Here is a 22,208-nt window from a genome sequence, read left to right as displayed (position 1 = left end):
AGTAAAAAAAGCACTTGGGTTTAACCAATCTTGTTTTTTTGTACAATTCTCCTTTAAGGGGGCGTGACAAGGGGCGTGTCCTGTGCCTGTATACTTTTGCTGATAGGTGTCCCTCATTCCCATCTCAGAAAGATGTGAGGTGTGGCACTGTGCTACAACCATGCTCAAGAACAGCGCAGCGTACATTTGTGGCACAGCACTTGTGTGGTAGGCAGGGCTGGTGCAAGGATTTTTGACACCCTAGGTGAAACCTCATTTTGCCACTCCACCCCTTTTGCCCTGCCCGTGTATACCCCACCTTTTTAATGACTGCTACTGTTTTGCATGCAACACTTTGCCATAGCTCCCAACTGTCCCTGATTTGGAGCAATGTCCCTCTGTCCCTCGTTCCTCCTCATTTGTCCCTCATTTTGGTCTGATCTATAGAGTTGTATTTAAAATACACTATTTATCTATCAAAAGGTGTTTTCCCAGTGCTAAACCTTTCATATGATTTCTAAATCGCAGCATTTGTAAATTCCAAAAGCCAATATGAAGGAATAGTAATGGTAAAAAAAGCACTTGTGGGTTTGACCAATCTTGTTTTTTTTTTGTACAATTCTCCTTTAAGGGGGCGTGGCAAGAGGTGTGTCCTATGCCTGCATACTTTTGCTGATAGGTGACCCTCATTCCCATCTCAAAAAGTTGGGAGGTATGCTTTGCTAGACCTGCTAATGCAGCCTGATCAGTGCCCACAAATACAGCCTCACCAATGCCCATCAAATACAGCCTCAGCAGAGTCAATGAATGCAGTCTTACCAGAGCCAATGAATGCAGCCTCACCAGCCCCCATCAAATGCAGCCTCACCAGGGGGAGGGCCCTCAGTACACACACACACACACACACACATCAGCTTGATTGGCATTTGGCCCATCTCACAGGCAAGCCCGTAGAAGGAGGGCGGCTGGAATGGGGGGACATCCCCTCCCACCACCTGTAAGAACAATCAAGTGGTAGAACATCGGCTACCTGTATAATAATAATAATAATTTAGCATGAACAGTACTGTGTTTGTTCATGGATTGCCTAACAACTATACCCACAAGGTACACCTATACACGCTTAGTTAGATATAGGCACGGCTAGGAAGAGAAATCCACAAACACTACAGTGATATGCAAACAGGAGCTGTTACTGATTGTAATATACTCCATCACATCATCTTTTTTTTTTTACTTTTGGGGCTGCTGCAGTGCTTTATGTGACCCAGGTTTTGATAAAGTATTTACACACTGGCCAAAATATTAATTGTGTATGCATGATTCAGTTGCTATAATAATAAGCTATCTGTAGAAGCCAAGCTTGCAAATGTAAATGACAAGATGAGCAGTGGGGGATTACTGTTCACATATGAGATTAGTGCTGGTTTATCAGAATGGAAGTTAAGATAGGGACTAGTTTTTATCCCATATGATCAGCTGGTATCATAAGTGGCAACGGATCTGGGGATCCACCCCCTCTCTCCTGACACCGTTCTATCACCATAAATAGATTCATACATTGCATGAATCTATCTATGGTTGCCGCTGACACCTCCTATTCAGGTGTCTGGCCCCTTTTCGGGCACCGGGCACCTGAATTACAGCGGCGGGGGTGTTTTTGGGAAGCACCTGATTAGAGCCGTGGGCTCTACTAGGCGCCCAAAAAGGTGAACAGCGAGCGCAATGCTATGCGTTCGCTGTTCACTCAGCTGTTCCTTCGTTTTGCTAACACTGAACCTCCTCTCAGCCAATCAGGTGCACAGGTCTGTTACCTGTCACCTGATTGGCTGAAACATCAGGTGCTGTGATTGGACGCTTGATAGAGAGGACGGAAGAAGACATAGAGGAGTGTGCAGGACACCGCCGCTGAGTGGCTGCGAGACAGGTAAGTGCCGGGGTGATGCATACTGGCAGCATTTGATGGGGCACAATAGCAGCAATTGATGGGCACACTGGCAGCATTTGATGGGGCACAGTAGCGGCAATTGATGGGTACAGTAGCTGCGTTTGATGGCACAATGGCTGCGTTTGATGGCACAGTGGCTGTGTTTGATGGCACTGTGGCTGTGTTTGATGGCACTGTGGCTGTGTTTGATGGGCACAGTGGCTGTGTTTGATGGGCACAGTGGCTGCGTTTGATGGCACAGTGGCTGCCAGTCAAAGATCCTCTCAGACATCGGAAGCCGGAAACCGGAACGGGTTGGAAACCAGCGTGAAGCGCACAATACACTGGACTGAAGGCAGCGGAAATGACGTCTGGACGTGCCTTCACTCCAGTGTAGTGTGCGCTTCACGCTGGTTTTCATCCCTTTCCGGCTTCCGATGTCTGAGAGGATCCCTGCACTACCTTGCTGACACCAGGGCTCTCCTGCTCCCTCCATGGTATGGTTGCACTACTTTGGGACCTTTCACTATGAGCCGCCGCGGTTTTGCCTATGGGCTATCCACATGTTATTGCATGCCTTATCCCACTGCACCTTTGTGAGTAGCCATTTGGCCATTCTTTTTTACATTTATTAAATAAAGTTGTACTGGATACTGCACTTAGATTGGCGCACCTTGCTTTTTCTCCAAGATTTAGAACATGTTCTCTATCTAAGTCTGTTGGAAATGTCGACAGAAAAAGTCTGATGGGGCATACACACGGTCAGAATATCCGACCAAAAGCTCCCATCTGACTTTTTCTGTCGGAAATTCCGACCGTGTGTACGCGGCATAATAGTTGTCCTGTGGGCAGATTCTCTCACCTGATCTGTGGATCTTTGCATCTCCTCCAGAGTTACCATGGGCCTCTTGGCTGCTTCTCTGATTAATGTTCTCCTTGCCTGGCCTGTCAGTTTAGGTGGATGGTCATGTCTTGGTAGGTTAGTTGTGCCATACTGTTTCCATTTTTGGGGGATGGATTGAACAGTGCTCTGTGAGATGTTTAAAGCTTGGGATATTTTTGTAGAACCTAACCCTGCTTTAAACTTCTCCACAACTTTATCATTGACCTGTCTTGTGTGTTCCCTGGCTTTCATAATGCTGTTTGTTCACTAAGGCTCTCAAATAAACCTCTGAGGGCTTCACAGAACAGCTGTACTTCAAAGTTGCGCGATTTTGCCACGATTTTACGGCGATTTAGATTTGATTCTAGCCATGATTTTGACACGATTTTTGCCGCAATTTCAGGGAATGCCTGTGTAAAGTTGAGCTCCACGGACCTCAACTCGCATCAAAGTCAGACCAAATTAGTACAGGGACTACTTTGAAGTCGCACAGATATGAATGGTGCTCATTGAAAATCATGGGGTACGACTTGTCATGCGACTTTGCAGTCCCAAGTTGATGGACAAGTTGCACAAGTGTGAAAGGGGTCTAAAGGGGGCTGAATACAAATGCACACCAAAGTTTTCAGATATTTATTTGTAAAACATTATCATTTTCCTTTCACTTCACAATTATGTACCACTTTGTGTTGGTCTATCACATAAAATCCCAATAAAATACATTTACGTTTTTGGTTATGACATGACAAAATGTGGAAAATTTCAAGGGGTATGAATACTTTTTCAAGGCACTGTATATGTCTGTTGATACTTACAGTATATTTTAAATCATGTGTGAAATAAAAATGGGTGTTGCATACATTACTACCACTTTTTTTTTTACTTTTTAACACATTTCTTAATAGACACAGAAAGTAGAGTTGGTTCCTCAAGGAGGTCTCCTAAACAGAAGAGCAATCAGTCTCTTAATACTGGTCCTCCAATATTAGAGCTTTTAAACCCTGATTTGCAAACGTTTATTGTGTACCTTTATAACTGTCAGCTTTCCCTGCTGCTTTGACTTAGATCAGGTGTTTGATATTTTTGATATTATGTTATGTATAACTAGGTATTGTTTCTTAACTTTTATTAAAGTGTCTGTAAAGCCTAAACATTTTCTACTTTAATGCATTCCCTGCATTAAGGGAAATAATATTTTGTTATGTGTATCACCCCCTCATCCCTGTTATACTTGAACCTGATCTTGATCCAGTGCTGTGCCCATCTGCAGCGGCTCTCTCCTCTTCTTCCCGCTCTCACAGGCTTTGCTGAGAGTAGCAGGAGTCATTGGCTCCTCTGCTGTCAGTCAAATCCTGTGACAAGGGAGCAGGGCCAAACCTCACTGTCTGTGTCTATGGGTTTTGCATACCCATACAAGTTTACAGGAAAGTAAAATGTGCTTGAAGCTTAACTGCAGGACAAATGCACATGTCAATGAATTCTAACTGATCTTGAAAGCCTCATAAACTGATGCCATCATCACAGGTCCAAAGTGCATCGACACAGACTCTTAGGGCTCGTTCACATGAGCTGTGGCCGATGAAGAGTGATCCACGTTTAGATCACTCTTCACAGCATTTGACAGGTGGTAAGGAGGAATGGCATCACCTCTTCACTGCCTGCTTTTACCCCACTAGTGCACTACAACTTGAATGGGTCTTGTTTGGCAGGCACACATCCACTGAAAGTGACAGGAGATATAATTCCTGCTGCGGCCATGGCATGTGTACACCATTAGCTGCTGCCTCTGCAGCTAAAGAAGATAGTGTTTGGGGGATGGTAAAAGTGTGACTCAACCTCCCACAACCACTAGTGTGATTGAGCCAACCCATATTATTACCTAATAGAAGTTACAGAATAGACCTAATTTTATAACATCAGCATTCTAATAAAAATACAAACGATAGTTATATTTAAAAATCCAGTATAAGCGTACTTGAAAATATATTAAAACCAAACCATACGATGATGGGACTCTGATTTGTGCCTCAAAATGATAAACCACACAATTTAAAAATTATCAAAACTTTATTCCAACATGTTAAAATACCACCACTTAAAAACAATTTACAAAACTTTTGATTGTAGGGTTCACTGCATCAGACAATTATTGTGTACAAAGCATAGAAGCCAGTCAATGTCAGGGTCGATACATTTTGCGGGATCCCCTGCTTCCTCAGGACGTACTTGAAAAATCTCCTTTCATGTTCTGAGCGCTGCCTGTCTGCTGGCCATCTTTCCACAACTTCCTGGAGTCCCTGAGTGCTTTGCAGCTTCTCCTCTTCTGTTTATGTTCAATTTCCAAGGACTACACGTCCCATGGTACCTTGCTGTCTGCAAGCAGTGATTCCTGTAACTTCTCCTCTCAGCCCCTCTATGGATTAGAAGGCAGGCTCTGTGAAATATGTGACACAGCAGTGCCTACACATAGGGTATAGTGATTACGTGTCACAGAATTCAAATAAGCAACTGTGTGGGGATCTTGACAAACTAAGTTTACAAACTTCAAGAGCATTCAGATTGATAGGAGTAGGCTAGAAATAATTGAAATGCAATGTGGAAATTAATAAATGATTGTACATTTTGGCCATAGATACACTTTAGCAATAAAGTTTTATATGGTCGAATTTATCTTTGCATTACCATTCTTGAAAATATAACCTTGATTTTGCATTAAAAAAAAATATAAACTTCATTGCCAAATCAATTTTGCATAGCAAGTAAAATGTTAAAAAAAAATACCTGTTCTAATTTATTGAGTAAAAATGTTGCTCTGCAAGCTCAGTTCAACAGTCAGAGAATGCCTGTCAGTTAGCTCTTTTGCCCAGAGGTCATTGACACCTAGGCACCTAGTTAAACTTTAACAACTTCAGTGAGCACCAATTAACATGGCAATAATTCTGTGACTAATTAGCATTTTTATAAGGGCATATTAGGCTTTTATTTGGTACGTTGTTTTAATAAAAATCAATTATTTTAAATATATGATGACAAATGGCTAAAAACATTAAGGGTTCTATTTTTAAAAAAATTGCTATGTAAATGTTCTAGCATTTGCGTGAAAGTCACAAATAAGAACATTTCATCGATCAGAAGACGTAAAGAACATTTCACCAATATAGAAAGTAACCTAACACTATAGGCTAAGAACATTCCACCAGACAAGGAAGCAATATGGATAAAGAATAACTCCACTTTTGTTAAAAAAAAAATTCAATCCACTCTGGGTGATCAATGTACATTGCAAGTATTTTAACAAACTGTGTTGCAGATTCCTACCTGTTTCTGCTCTGTTGGTGGTTTGTTCCACTCCGTGTATTTAAATACTGATTTTGAATAGGAGTGAATAATTCATTTTAATCCGTTGGTGCACTTTCTATATTCTGATGAGAAAAGCTGCAGTGCCAGCATTCCCTAAAGCCTCGTACACACGATCGGATTTTCGGCAGGGAATTGTGTGATGTCAGACTGTTGGCCTAAAATCCGACCGTAAGTACGCTCCATCAGACAATTGTTATTAAACTTTCTGCCAACAAATGTTGGATGGCAGGCTAGTAAATTTTCAGCGGACAACGGTCTGCTGTCAGATTTTCCTATCGTCAGTACACAAGTTCATCACACAAAAGTTAAAAGTACAAACACGCATGCTCAGAATCAATGCTCACCAAACACGACATTAGCAGAAGGTGCCCAAAGGGTTGCCCTCAAGAGCTGAAATTCCTCGTAGTACGTCACTACGTTCGTGTTTGTTGGCCGACAATTGTGTACCGTTTGTATGCAAGACAAGTTCCTGGCACACGCCCTTCAGAAAAAAGTCTGACGCTTTGTTGGCCAACAATCCGATCGTGTGCACGAGGCTTTAGAAGTGATTAACCATTGGGGTGCTTCTATATGAGCAATCCGATCAGGTCCGCCTGTCAGTTTTTCAGGCAGACTTGATTGAATGATCCATGCATGCCTATGGACAAACCTGTGTCTGTTTACACCCACCTTTACCTGGGTCTGATCAGACCTCATAAAAAAAATGAAGGAGGACTGTATCCTCTTCCATTTGGGCGGATCGGATTGGAGGCAGCCGAGTGTAAATTTACTCTCGGCCGCCCATAGAGCAGATCTGTCCATGTATGCTATGCATAAACTGAGCGGACATGGACCTGTCACTCCCCCGCTCTGATATCAGCAGGGGATCTGTGAGTGATTTTCTTGCTGATCGGAAAGCAAACCACTCATGTGAAAGGACCCTGAGGGAAAATCTCTCCTAAAGCCAGACTTCTACCTTTAGTGCAGCGTGCTTCTGTACACCAACTGTGTACAGAGTGTCTTCAAGCTGCCATATTGCATTGAAATAATGGCAATGCTGCAGTTTGAAAACTGAAGGTAATTTTTAATAACATTAACTCCCCCCACATGCTGACATAATGTAAATATGTGTCCTTCGGCTTCAAGGGGTTGTACCGGGGGGATGCCTGCAGCTGCAGGCATCATCCCCGTACTGTAGAAAAAATGATCCCCACTCCGAATGTTGCTCTTAAAATTTTTTCATTTTATTTTAATAGCCACAGTGAACAAATGCAGATTAAATCAGTTGACGCATTTCAGCCTATAAGGCCTTAGTCCTAACCCCAGTACTGTTTTTCTAGAGCCGATGGTCAGCTTTCTGGTAATAACAACTGATGCAGCTAATCAGACGTTGTTATTACAAGCAGCGGGCGGCCCCCCTCACCTGCCGCCTTCCGCCACTCCACCCGGGCTCTCCCGTCCCACTGGTTGGCCCGAGCAACCAGCAAGCACGTCCGCCGGCTGGTCGGAGACCCGAACAAAAGCGCAATCGGCTTTGAACGGGTCTCGGATCTAGTAACCCAGAAGCGATGTTATGACATCGCTTCTGGTTTACTGAAGCCTTTAAGGTGCCATTTAAAAATAAAAAATGACAGTATTCAAAACAGCCAACCTTGACATTTTGAATGCGTTTAAGTGCAAAGGAGAGATTTGGGGATCCCTCAATAAAAAGTACTTGTCACTGCCTATTCCTGTCACAAGGGATGTTTACATTCCTTGTGACAGCAATAAAAGTGATTTAAAAAAAAATGAAAGGGAAAGTGTAAAATAAATAAATAAATAAATAAAATTAATAAGAATTTTTTTTTTTACAGCGTCTCATCCCTCAGTGCTCGTGCGCAGAAGCGAATCATTACGTAAGTCACGAACAAAAATGTAAACAGTGTTCACACCACACATGTGAGGTATCGCCAGGATCGTTAGAGTGAGAGCAATAATTCTAGCACTGGACCGCCTCTGTAACTCTAAACTGGTAACCATTAAAAAAATTTAAAGCATCGCCTATGGAGATTTTTAAGTACTGTAGTTTGTCAAAATACCACGAGTGTTCGCAATTATAAAGCGTGAAATGTTAAGTATCTATTTACTCGGTGTAACATCATCTTTCACATTATACAAAAATAGTGGGCTAACTTTACTGTTTTGATTTTTTTTTTAAAAAAAGGGTATTTCTTCGAATAAAATTGCATTTGAGAGACCGCTGCGCAAATACAGTGTGACATAAAATATTGCACCGATTGTTATTCTCTAGGGTCTCTGCTAAAAAGATGTATATAATGTTGGGGGTTCTAAGTAATTTTCTAGCAAAAAAAAGATTTATACTGCCCTCGGTGCATGCAGCATCTATCCGATGCTGCATCTGTCCCCCGGTGCCTCTGCACTGAAAACCAAGCGATCGAACACAGCCGATCGCTCAGTTCTCACAGCTCCATGAGCAGAGAGCTGTAGACTGTCAGTCACATCTCACTGCTCATCTCCCTCCGCGCTCATTGGAGTGCTGAGCTGTGGAGGGTGCGGAACGGATGTCTCAGGCTCTCAGTGGCTTGATGAGAGCCTGCGATGGGTATCAGTCCAGGCACCTGTCGGATCCAGACTTCCATTGTCCGGATAACACAGTGCCTGGACCAATATCCATGACGTCAGCAGAGAGCGGACTTTAGTTCACTCTCTGCTGAAAACGGGTCACAGGAGTGCAAAGCGTATTGCACTCCTGTGATTCATAGGAGAAGCCCAGCCAAACAAGCTTTGGCTGGACTTCTCCTTTAAGTGTACAGTATATGCTGACTATTGATAGTGTAATTAATCAGCTGCAGATGGGGAACTGTCATAGGGAGCTGATTCAATGTTGCAAAAATAACTCTCTTGTTTACCTTATGAGATATGTAAAGAGTTTCAATCCAGTATATTTGTCAAAAAGGAGTTTTGTCTCTGCAACATTGTATCAATTCCATATAGTAGTTTACTGTCTGCACTAACTGATTCATTAGGCTACATTCACACCTGCATTTTTGTCTGACAGCGTGTAGATGCCAAAAGATCACTCGCAGGTAAGCACTGCATAGTGATTACATGCAAGTGGCTGTAATTAGCTGCATTGCTTTCAAGGGGGCTGTCTCCCGAAGCTAATCACTGGGACCCCCCGCTGATTTTCTCGCATCAAGAGCAACTGAAATTCTTCTTTAACCACCTCAACCCTGGACACTTTCACCCCCTTCCTGCCCAGGCCATTTTTCAGCTTTCACCATTGTCACACTTTAACCAGTTGACATCCGCGCTATAGCCAAATGACGGCTACAGCGCGGACCTTAATTCCTGGGAGGCCGTCACATGACGGCCTCCCGTGTGCAGGCGCGCGTGGAGCGCACTATGATCACCGAGTCACTGAGACTCGGGTGATCACCGATCCGAGTAAGGGGCCGGTCCCGGCCCCTTACCATGTGATCAGCTGTCAGCCAATGACAGCTGATCACATGATCAAAACAAAAGCTCTGTGATCGTTTTTTTTCTCCTCGTGCTGACAGCGCGAGGAGAAAAAAAAGCCGATCACCGGCTCATCAGCAAGGGACATCGGTCCCGAAGAGGAAGAGGCAATAATGCCTCATATGTGCCACCAGTACCCCCTGCCAGTGCCACCTGCCATTGCCACCTGACAGTGCCACCTATCAATGCCCACGAGTGCCACCTATGAATGCCCACGAGTGCCACCTATGAATGCCTACAAGTGTCACCTATCAATGCCCACAAGTGCCACCTATCAATGCCCACCAGTGGTGCCAATCAGTGCCACCCAGCAGTGCTGCCTATCAGCGTAACAGATCAGTGCCCTTTTTTGCCACCCATAAGTGCCCATCACTGCCACCCATCAGTGCCCATCACTGCCACCTATCAGTGCCCATCAGTGCCGCCTCATCAGCGTACATCAATGAAGGACAAAAATTACCTTTTTTAAAATTTTATATCAAAATATAATTTTTTTTTTTTTTTTTTTTAAATTCAGTCTTTTTACATTTTTTTAACAAAAAATAAAAACCGCGAAGGTGATCAAATACCACCAAAAGAAAGCTCTATTTGTGGGGAAAAAAATGATAAAAATTTCATTTGGGTACAGTGTTGTATGACTGCACAATTGTCATTCAAAATGCGTCAGCGCTAAAAGCTGAAAATTGGTCTGGATAGGAGGGGGTTTTAAGTGCCCAGTAAGCAAGTGGTTAAATAACAATTACTCAGGCATACAAAACTATAGCCAAATGAAATTGTATCATTTTTGAAACAGATAGAGCTTTCTTTTGGTAGTATGTAATCATCACAGTTTTTTTATTTTTGCTAAAATACATTAAAAAATACCAAAAACTTAAAAAATATTTTTCTAGGTTTCTGTTATAAAATGTTGCAAATAAATATCTTCATACATTTAGGCCAAAATGTATTCTGCCACATTTCTTTGGCAAATATAACTCAAATCAGTGTATATTATATTATTGATTGCTGCTGAATGGCCAAAGCATGCACCTGACCTGTATGCTTTGGCCAATCACAGGGCGATGTACTGTGAGATCCATGATTGGCCAAAGGCAGGGTCCACGCCCCACACTATATAAGACTGCTAACACGGCAGCTATGTATAGTGTGTATTCATGGAGATTAGGCAGGTTAGTTTGGGTATTGTGTGGTCAGTCAGTTTAGTGTATATAACACAGTGTAGTGTATATAATACAGTGTAGTGCAGTGTGTGTAATACAATGTAGCGTAGTGTATATATAACACAGTGTAGTGCAGTGTGTGTAATACAATGTAGCGTAGTGTATATATAACACAGTGTAGTGCAGTGTGTGTAATACAATGTAGCGTAGTGTATATATAACACAGTGTAGTGCAGTGTGTGTAATACAATGTAGCGTAGTGTATATATAACACAGTGTAGTGCAGTGTGTGTAATACAATGTAGCGTAGTGTATGTATAACACAGTGTAGTGCAGTTTATATATAACAGTGTAGTGCAGTGTATATAACACAATGCAGCATAGTGACACTGCACTTGCTTTTTTTATTTATAGGTAGAACACTGCACTTTGCGCTTTGGTGACCGTATGTCAACGTAAACGGGGGGGAGGGTTGTTGATTAGGATTTTTTTTTTGTAGATCACTGTATAAGCAGTCTGTCTTTACCTGTGTTTGGCATCTGTGGCATTTGTGATGCCATTGTTTACTATTGTACAAAAAGGGAAGCCACTGCCCCCACCTATAACTGGCCATTGCAGCAAGCAGCGATGGAAGGCAACATATGTAAGGATAAATCCAAGGAAAACTCCAAGCTCACTTACTGACCAGCCGTGGACAATCAAATTAACCTGTCTAACAGTATGCTTTAAAAACAGGGGTTTAGTTTGCACACATTTGCAAATACATGTAAAGCGCCTGAAAAATTCCTCCCCTGCATACCCAGTGTGAAAGCCTAAGTGCTTTCACACTGGAGCGGTGCACTTGCAGGACGTTAGAAAAAGTCCTGCAAGCAGCATCTTTCGGGGGGGTGGAGGAGCGGTTTATACACTGCTCCTCCACTGCTCCTGCCCATTGAAATGAATGGGCACCGCTGCCGAAGCGCCTGCAAAACACTTTGGCAGCGGCGCTACACGTTTAACACATCTAACCCTTTATTCGGCCGCTAGCGGGGGTTAAAAGCACCCCACTAGCGGCTGAATAGTGTCGCTAAAACGGCAGTAAAGCTCCGCTAAAACTAGCAGCGTTTTACCGTCAACGCCCACCTGCTCTTTCAGTGTGAAACAGCCTTAGAAAAGATATTTTGTATTCAGAAACAATTTCCCTTTACTTCCTGCTATGTCTCTGGGGCAGGAAGTAAATGTAAATCAACTCAATTAAGACACAAACAAAAAAAAATAACAACACTGGTTTTAATCATTTCTTACTCTACTGTTTGCAGCTTATGCTGTTATGCAAGATCATAGTTACATAGTTACATAGTTACATAGTAGGTGAGGTTGAAAAAAGACACAAGTCCATCAAGTCCAACCTATGTGTGTGATTATGTGTCAGTATTACATTATATATCCCTATATGTTGCGGTCATTCAGGTGCTTATCTAATAGATTCTTGAAGCTATCGATGCTCCCCGCTGAGACCACCACCTGTGGAAGGGAATTCCACATCCTTGCCGCTCTTACAGTAAAGAACCCTCTACGTAGTTTAAGGTTAAACCTCTTTTCTTCTAATTTTAATGAGTGGCCACGAGTCTTGTTAAACTCTCTTCTGCGAAAAAGTTTTATCCCTATTGTGGGGTCAACAGTACGGTATTTGTATATTGAAATCATATCCCCTCTCAAGCGTCTCTTCTCCAGAGAGAATAAGTTCAGTGCTCGCAACCTTTCCTCATAACTAAGATCCTCCAGACCCTTTATTAGCTTTGTTGCCCTTCTTTGTACTCGCTCCATTTCCAGTACATCCTTCCTGAGGACTGGTGCCCAGAACTGGACAGCATACTCCAGGTGCGGCCAGACCAGAGGCTTGTAGAGTGGGAGAATTATCGTTTTATCTCTGGAGTTGATCCCCTTTTTAATGCATGCCAATATTCTGTTTGCTTTGTTAGCAGCAGCTTGGCATTGCATGCCATTGCTGAGCCTATCATCTACTAGGACCCCCAGGTCCTTTTCCATCCTAGATTCCCCCAGAGGTTCTCCCCCCAGTGTATAGATTGCATTCAGATTTTTGCCACCCAAATGCATTATTTTACATTTTTCTATATTGAACCTCATTTGCCATGTAGTCGCCCACACCATTAATTTGTTCAGGTCTTTTTGCAAGGTTTCCACATCCTGCGGAGAAGTTATTGCCCTGCTTAGCTTAGTATCGTCTGCAAATACAGAGATTGAACTGTTTATCCCATCCTCCAGATCGTTTATGAACAAATTAAATAGGATTGGTCCCAGCACAGAACCCTGGGGAACCCCACTACCCACCCCTGACCATTCTGAGTACTCCCCATTTATCACCACCCTCTGAACTCGCCCTTGTAGCCAGTTTTCAATCCATGTACTCACCCTATGGTCCATGCCAACGGACCTTATTTTGTACAGTAAACGTTTATGGGGAACTGTGTCAAATGCTTTTGCAAAATCCAGATACACCACGTCTACGGGCCTTCCTTTATCTAGATGGCAACTCACCTCCTCATAGAAGGTTAATAGATTGGTTTGGCAAGAAGGATTCTTCATGAATCCATGCTGATTACTGCTAATGATACCGTTCTTATTACTAAAATCTTGTATATAGTCCCTTATCATCCCCTCCAAGAGTTTACATACTATTGATGTTAGGCTAACTGGTCTGTAATTCTCAGGGATGTATTTTGGGCCCTTTTTAAATATTGGTGCTACATTGGCTTTTCTCCAATCAGCTGGTACCATTCCAGTCAGTAGACTATCTGTAAAAATTAGGAACAACGGTCTGGCAATCACTTGACTGAGTTCCCTTAGTACCCTCGGATGCAAGCCATCTGGTCCCGGTGATTTATTAATGTTAAGTTTCTCAAGTCTAATTTTAATTCTGTCCTCTGTCAACCATGGAGGTGCTTCCTCATGAGGATAAACACTGCAGTTTTGGTTACCGAAGCCCCCCAATTCACTCGTGAAGACTGAGGAGAAGAATAAATTCAATACCTTTGCCATCTCCCCATCCTTTGTAACCAGATGTCCTTCCTCATTCTTTATGGGGCCAATATGGTCTGTCCTCCCTTTTTAACTGTTTACATACTTAAAGAATTTCTTGGGATTTTTTTTGCTCTCCTCCGCTATGTGTCTTTCATGTTCTATCTTAGCTGTCCTAATTGCACCCTTACATTTCTTGTTGCATTCTTTATAAAGTCTGAATGCTGAGGATGATCCCTCAACCTTGTATTTTTTGAAGGCCTTCTCCTTTGCTTTGGAGTTAAGCCATCCAGGACTTTTGTTCGCTCTTTTAAATTTATTACCCAATGGGATACATTGGCTAATGCCCTTATTTAATATGCTCTTAAAGCAAACCCATCTCTCCTCCGTATTCTTTGTTCCTAATATTTTATCCCAATTTATGCCTTTTAGCAAGGTTTGTAGTTTAGGGAAGTTGGCTCTTTTTTTCAATTCAGTGTCTTTGTATTCCCTTTATGTTTCCTATTTGTGTGATTTATACTGAAACTAATTGACTTGTGATCGCTGTTACCTAAATTGCCCCCTATTTCCACATCTGTGATCATGTCTGTTCTGTTTGTAATCAGTAGATCCAGTAATGTTTTATTTCTAGTTGGTGTGCCTACCATCTGACCCATAAAATTGTCCTGCAAGACATTAAGGAACTGGCGAGCCTTAAATGAATGTGCAGTTCCCTCCGCCCAGTCTATGTCTGGATAATTAAAATCCCCCATTATGATAACACTTCCCATCCTTGCTGCTAATCCAAATTGTGATAGGAGGTCTGTCTCCACTTCCTCCCTCAGGTTAGGGGGCCTATAGCATACTCCCAGTATTATTTTCCCCTTAGCTTCATCACTTTGGAGCTTTACCCATAAGGATTCCACCTCCTCTCTAGCTCCCTCAGTGATGTCATCTCTCACATTCACTTGTACATTATTCTTGATGTATAGGCATACCCCTCCCCCTTTTTTACCCTCTCTATCCTTGCGGTATAGGGTATACCCTTGAATGTTTGCCAGCCAATCATGAGAGCTGTTGAACCAGGTCTCTGGTTCCCCCACAAAAAAATCCAAATCCTCCTCGTACAACAGTATCTCTAGTTCACCCCTCTTGTCCACCATGCTCCTGGCATTGGTGAACATGCCACATAGTTTAGACCGGTCGCATATTGTCCTCGCATTGGGTGTTTCGAGATTGCAACTAGGACTTGCTACTATACTCACCTTGTGTTTTTGTGCTTTGGTTAACCTACCACTAATGCCCCCAATACTACCCTCTGGAATATCTTTCGCGCTGGCTATCTCTGCCTCTGGACCCCCCCCCCCCATCGCCTAGTTTAAAAACCCCTCTAACTTTTTGGCCATCTTCATTCACAGCAGATCTGCACCCTCCTCATTTAGGTGCAGTCCATCCCTTCTGTAGTACCAGTTATCGACTGAGAAGTCGGCCCAGTCCTCCAGGAACCCAAACCCCTCCTTACTACACCGGCTCTTCAGCCACTTGTTTACTTCCCTAATCTCCCTCTGCCTTTCTGGTGTGGCTCGATGTACCAGTAGTATTCCTGAGAATACTACCTTGGAGGTCCTTTTCCTCAATTTAGCTCCTAAGTCCCTAAAATAGTTCTTTAGGACACTCCCTCTGCACCATGACAGCCGGGTCTTCCCCATCTTTATTTAAATTTTTTCTATGTACACTTCAATTCAATTCTACAGGTTATTGCAACAACATACGTTCATTACAAGAGGAGCATTTTAAAGGAAGGACACCTATACAGACACCTATAAACCTATTGTACTGATTAACCATTGTACCTTTTTAGTGTTTGTTTTTATTTGAATGGCTTTTCAATCTCAGGTGTAAGTAGGTCAAGCTAGTTTTGCTATGTTGAAAGAATGTAGCTGACTCTCCTTGGCATTGTGCTGGAGTTGTTTTCCCAGAAGATGGCAAAGTGGTGTGTTTCATAACATGGTTAAGTAATGCACAATCAATATCTGGCTTTGGGTAATTTGTTCTTACAGAATATAGTTCCTTTTAACCATTTGTTCTAGATGATTTTACTGTATGTTCAGAATGCAAGCTTTAAGACTGGTAGTAAATAAATCTTGGCTGAATTTATTAAAGCTGCATCCCGGGTACAAAACCTTTCATTGAAATGTATTCCTCAATAGCCGCAAAGGTTTTACATCCTTTTTGTATGTACCTAATGCCTTTGAAAACCCAGATATTACCTTGTAATGACATCATCAGCCTGCTGTACATAGTCTGTGCAGGGAGGAGAGCTGTGGGAGGGGCCACCAACTACAGACCGCATGCAGAAAACTACATGAGAGGGCAAAGACAAGACCAGTACCCCTGCACAGGGAGAGAAAGCAACAGTAAATGGTCTTTATTACAGGCTTTGCCTTGCACAGAGGCAATGTCACACTGGATTACTGCACAGATCTAGAAGGAATACACAAAGCACACCAAGATTCAAGGACTAATACACATGACTCTTGTGTTTAGACAATGTTTGCCTATCCTGGAGTTCAGCTTAATTGCATTTTAAAGGGAGCACAGAGGTCAGGAGTATAATGTACAGCACAGCAAATGTAGTTCAAGGGTCAAGAGTATAATGTAAAACAAAGCATAAACAGTGCAGGGGTCAGGAGAATAGCATACACAGTGCAGGGATCAGGAATATGATACAAAACATAGCATATGCAGTACAGGGATCAGGGGTATAATGTACAACACAGCTTATATACTGCAGATGTCTGGACTTTAATGTAAAACATCCCGTGCAGTGGTTAGGAGTATAATATACAACATAGTGAATGCAGTGCAGTTAGGAGTATAATGTAGAACATAGCATATACAATGCAGGGGTCAGGAGTATAATGAGAAACATAGCATGTATAGTTCAGGGGTCATGACTATAATGTAGAACTCAATATACAGTGAAGGAGTTTAAAGGATAATATTAGGATATAGTGCAGGGATTAGGAATATAATGTACAACATAGTAAATGCAGTAAAGGGTCAGGAGTATAAATTGAAAGCATATACAGTGCAGGGGTCAGGACTACCATGTAGAACATAGTGAATATAGTGCAGGGGTTTTGTCAGAGAACTCACACAGCAAGTACCCGTCTCCATGCAGCAGCTGCCAATCCTCATTCCGCTAATGCCAATGTGCATGCACGGAACCGTAGCCAGAGACAAATGAGATCCAGGGTGGGCATGCACAATGGCACCTCTATGCGAGTGCCAAAGCGCTAATGTGCTAACGCGCATGCGCCAATGTGACAGGTTTGGACTATAATGTAGAACATGGTGTATAAAGTGCAGGAGTCAGGAGTATTATGTACACTATTAGGGCTGATTTACTAAAGGTGAATAGATTGTGCACTTTGCAAGTGCAGTTGCAAAAATGCTGTTTTTTGTTTTGCATGTATTTCCTTGTATGTGATTGGGCATCCTTTGGTAAATCAACTCTAATTCGTACAGTGCAGTGGTTAGGACTTTTTACGATACAGCTCTGTGTACAGAGTGCAGTGGTCAGTAACATTGTGCCAATTACTACTTGTCAGTTCAGCAGGGTCAACTTTCTGATAAGCTGATTTCCATACTGTGCATCCCCACATATAGCACGTTCAATGGCAGCGATAGTCCACTCCATGTGGGAAATCGGCGTTCTCCACATGGGGAGCATTCAAGGACAGTGACGGTGGGTGAGACTTTCAAAGGGGTGTGCACTTAAAAACTGCTTGTCGCCTAAATCCCACACAAGTCCATTGGTCCTTGTTCTTCTTTTGAATTGTTTTGTGATCACATTCAAGCCCAGGACTGCCAACTTAAGAGCTGATGCACGCTCATGCTGCTTAAGTTCTCAAGATTCTAAAGCTCCAGCTGAGCCAGAATTAATTTGTCCTTTGCATCCTGCCTCTGACTTTTATCCAGGAAACCGCTAATTCTCTAGGCAAGACTAGCACCTCCAAATCTAAGAACAAAACTTCTGTGCTGGACCCATGACTCCAGGCTTTCAGGATATCCTAGTATCCACAGAACACTGGAGTTTCTTTTCCTGTCTATACTGGTGGCAGTGCCTCTGATGTAATGTAGAAGACTCTGTAAATGTATAAGTGTCCTACCCACTTATCAGTTGGTCCTCTTCTTCCATTAACCCTTACAAGAGAACCTTGATGTCACCTTTCTAATGACTTTATTACCATTACCTACCCACTTATCAGTTGGTCCTCTTCTTCTATTAACCATTACTAGAGAACCTTGGTGTCACCTTGACTTAATTACCAATCTCCCTCATTGTAAGGGCTGTATGGTTATTTGGTTACTGATAGCCTGCATTTAAAAAAATGGCACATTTTTTACCCCTCTATTGCTGCCCTTGGTAGCAGTTTTCCTGCTTGCATTTATCCAGGAAATGTTCAGGTTTAATGGCATTCCAATCCACATTGTTTTCCAACTGTGGGGTCCAATTAACCTTCTGCTTCTGGAAAGGTCTCTGTAAATCCTTTGATAATCAGCCCATTATGTAAATATGCATTCAATTGTGACTTTTGACTGTTGCTTTGTGCACCCTTTAGACTATAAGTGACTGACAAAAACATGTAGATGATAGTTCAACTATTGCAAAGAATATATTAGAAACTTCATTACTTGTGAAAAAAGCTGTAAAATGCAAATACTTTTGGCTCTGTATGCCACCAGAATAAAATTAAAGCAAAACAATCCAAATGAATTTAAAGTGCAGACTTTCAGCTTTAATTCAAGGGTTTGAACATAAATATCAAGTGCAAATTTCAGGCACTGCAACCATTTTTATACACAGTCTCCCCATTTTCAGGAGCTCAAACGTAATTGGACAAATGAATATAATCATAATAAAAATGTTAATTTTTATTATTTTGTTGAGAATGATTGCCTGAAGTCTGGAACCCATGGACATTACTGAAGACTGGGTTTCCTCCTTTCTGATGCTTTCCCAGGCTCTAACTGCAACTGTCTTCAGTTGTTTTCTGTTTGTGGGTCTTTCTGCCTTTAATTTGCCTTCAGCAAGTGAAATGCATGCACAATTGGGTTAAGATCAGGTGATTGAGTTGGCCATTGCAGAATATTCCACTCTTTTCCTTCAAAAACTCCTGGGTTGCTTTTGCAGTGTGTTTTGGATCATTGTCCATCTGTACTGTGACGCGCCATCCAATCAACTCTGCTGTATTTGGCTGAAACTGGGCTGACAGTATATCTCTAAACACAGCAGAATTTATCCAGCTGCTTCTGTCTCATGTCACATCATCAATAAACACCAATGACCCAGTGCCAATGGAAGCCATGTATACCCATGTCATCACACTGCAAGCTCCACCATGTTTTACAGATGACAATATGTGCTTTGGATCATGAGCTGTTCCAAGCCTTCTCCACACTTTTTTTTCTTTCTGTCATTCTTGTACAGATTAATCTTAGTTTCATCCATCCAAAGAATGCTTTTCCAGAACTGGTCTGGCTTTTTTTAGATGTTTTTTGGCAAAGTCTAATCTGGCTTTTCTATTCTTCAGGCTTATGAATGGTTTGCACCTTGTGGTTGAACCCTCTGTATTTGCTCTCAGGAAGTCTTCTCTTGATTGTAGACTTTGGCAATGATACGCCCCCCTCCTAGAAAGTGTCCTTCACTTGCCTGGATGCTGTAAATGGGTTTTTCTTTACCATAGAGAGGATCCTACGATCATCCACCACTATTGTATTCTGTGGACTTCCAGGCCTTTTTATGTTGCTGAGCTCACCAGTGTGTTCTTCTTTCCTCAGAATGTACCAAACTGTTGCTTTGGCCACTCCTAATGTTGCTGCTATCTCTCCCATGGATTTGTTTCGTTTTTGAAGCCTTACAATGGCCTTTTTCTCTTGCATGGACAGCTCCCTTGAACTCATGATGTAGGTTCACAGCAATAGATTCCAAATGCAAATACCACACTTAAAATGAACTCCAGACCTTTTACTTGCCTAATTGATGAAGAAATAATAAAGGAGTAGCCCACACCTGGCCAATATACCGTTTTTTGATTCAATTGTCCAATTACTTTTTGTCCCCTGAAAAGGGGGTGGCTATTCTTGAGAGCTGTAATTCCAAACCCTTCCTCCGAGTTGGATGTACATACACTCAAAATAAACCTGAGAGTGTGCACTTTCAGCACATGTGCATTATATAACTACAGCTTGAATATATTTTGGTAAATACCTGAAAAAAACAAAAATGATGCCTGTGTCCACGGTGTATATATATATGTGTATATATGTATGTGAGTGTGTATGTATGTATATATATATATATGTATGTGTGTGTGTACGTATATATATATATATATGTATATATATATATATATGTATATATATATATATATATATATATATATATATATATATATATATATATATATATATATATATATATATATATATATATATATATATATATATGTGTGTGTGTGTGTGTGTGTATATGTATATATATATATATATATATATATATATATATATATATATATATGTGTGTATATATATATGTGTGTGTGTGTGTATATATATATATATATATATATATATATAATTGTTGCTCTACATAAAGATGGCCTTAGGCTATAAGAAGATTGCCAAGACCCTGAAACTGAGCTTCAGCACGGCAGCCAAAACCATACAGCGGTTTAACAGGACAGGCTCCACTCAGAACAGGTCTCACTATGGTCGACCAAAGAAGTTGCGTGCACGTGCTCAGTGTCATATGCAGAGGTTGTCTTTGGGAAATAGATGTATAAGTGCTGCCAGCGTTGCTGCAGAGGTTGAAGGGGTGGGGGGTCAGCCTGTCATTGCTCAGACCATACTCCACACACTGCATGAAATTGGTCTGCATGACTGTCGTCTCAGAGGGAAGCCTCTTCTTAAGCAGATGCACAAGAAAGCCCGCAAACAGTTTGCTGAAGACAAGCAGACTAAGGACATGAATTACTGGAACCATGCCCTGTGGTCTGATGAGACCTAGATAATCTTATTTGGTTCAAATGGTGTCAAGCGTGTGTGGAGGCAACCAGGTGAGGAGTACAAAGACAAGTGTGTCTTGCCTACAGTCAAGCATGGTGGTGGGATTGTCATGGTCTGGGGCTGCATGAGTGCTGCTGGCACTGGGAAGCTACAGTTCATTGAGGGAACCATGAATGCCAACATGTACTGTGACATACTGAAGCAGAGCATGACCCCCCCTTCGGAGACTGGGCCACAGGGCAGTATTCCAACATGATAGCAACCCCAAACACACCTCCAAGACGACCACTGCCTTGCTAAAGAAGCTAAGGGTAAATGTAATGGACTGGCCAAGCATGTCTCCAGACCTAAACACTATTGAGCATATGTGGGGTATCATCAAATGGAAGGTGGAGGAGTGCAAGGTCTCTAACATCCACCAGCTCCGTGATGTTGTCATGGAGGAGTGGAAGAGCACTCCAGTGGCAACCTGTGAAGCTCTGGTGAACTCCATGCCCAAGATGGTTAAGGCAGTGCTGGGAAATAATGGTGGCCACACAAAATATTGACACTTTGGGCCCAATTTGGAGATTTTCACTTAGGGGCGTACTCACTTTTGTTGCCAGCAGTTTAGACACTAATGGCTGTGTGTTGAGTCATTTTGAGGGGACAGCAAATTTACACTGTTATACAAGCTGTACAGTCACTACTTTACATTGTAAATAAAAAATATTATACCGCGCTACCTGGTGAAATATAAAGCAGCAGCTCAAAATAAGTGGGATATACACAAAACAATAAATATGAACAAGCATATAGAGTGATATATATGTAAACAAAAAAGCCCTGAAGGACTCGGAAATAGCATATATAAAACACAATTAAGGTCACAGAAAAAAAAAAAAGGGGGGTAAAAATATATCCAAATAGTGAAAAAATGTGAGTAAATGGATATTCAGTCCAGATAGAAGGGGGAAAGGAGTCCAACCAAAGATGTACGGATAAAAATAATTCAATCACAAAACACCAGCATGTGAGGGCATCCACCACTGTGTGTATTATGCTCTTACCAGATGGCAAGCTTTAGTAAGCTTGTACAGCAACCTGATGGTCAATACAGGAACCATCACACCACGGCTTTCAATGAAGGACCAGGACTCACACCACGGCTTCCAATGAGGGACCAGGACTCAAAACAAGGCAGCTCAATCCAACCCGACATTCAATAGGCAGGACCCAGAAATATAAAACAACGGCTCCCCATAGTGTGAAATCGTTAAGACCAAGATTTAATGTAAATAAAGATTGCACTTACATGTGAACCAGATATAAAAGCATATAAAAACACTGC

The sequence above is a fragment of the Aquarana catesbeiana genome, linkage group LG04 (genome assembly GCF_042186555.1).
Source record: "Aquarana catesbeiana isolate 2022-GZ linkage group LG04, ASM4218655v1, whole genome shotgun sequence".
Taxonomy (NCBI): Eukaryota; Metazoa; Chordata; class Amphibia; order Anura; family Ranidae; genus Aquarana; species Aquarana catesbeiana.
This window is presented reverse-complemented; position numbering follows the sequence as displayed.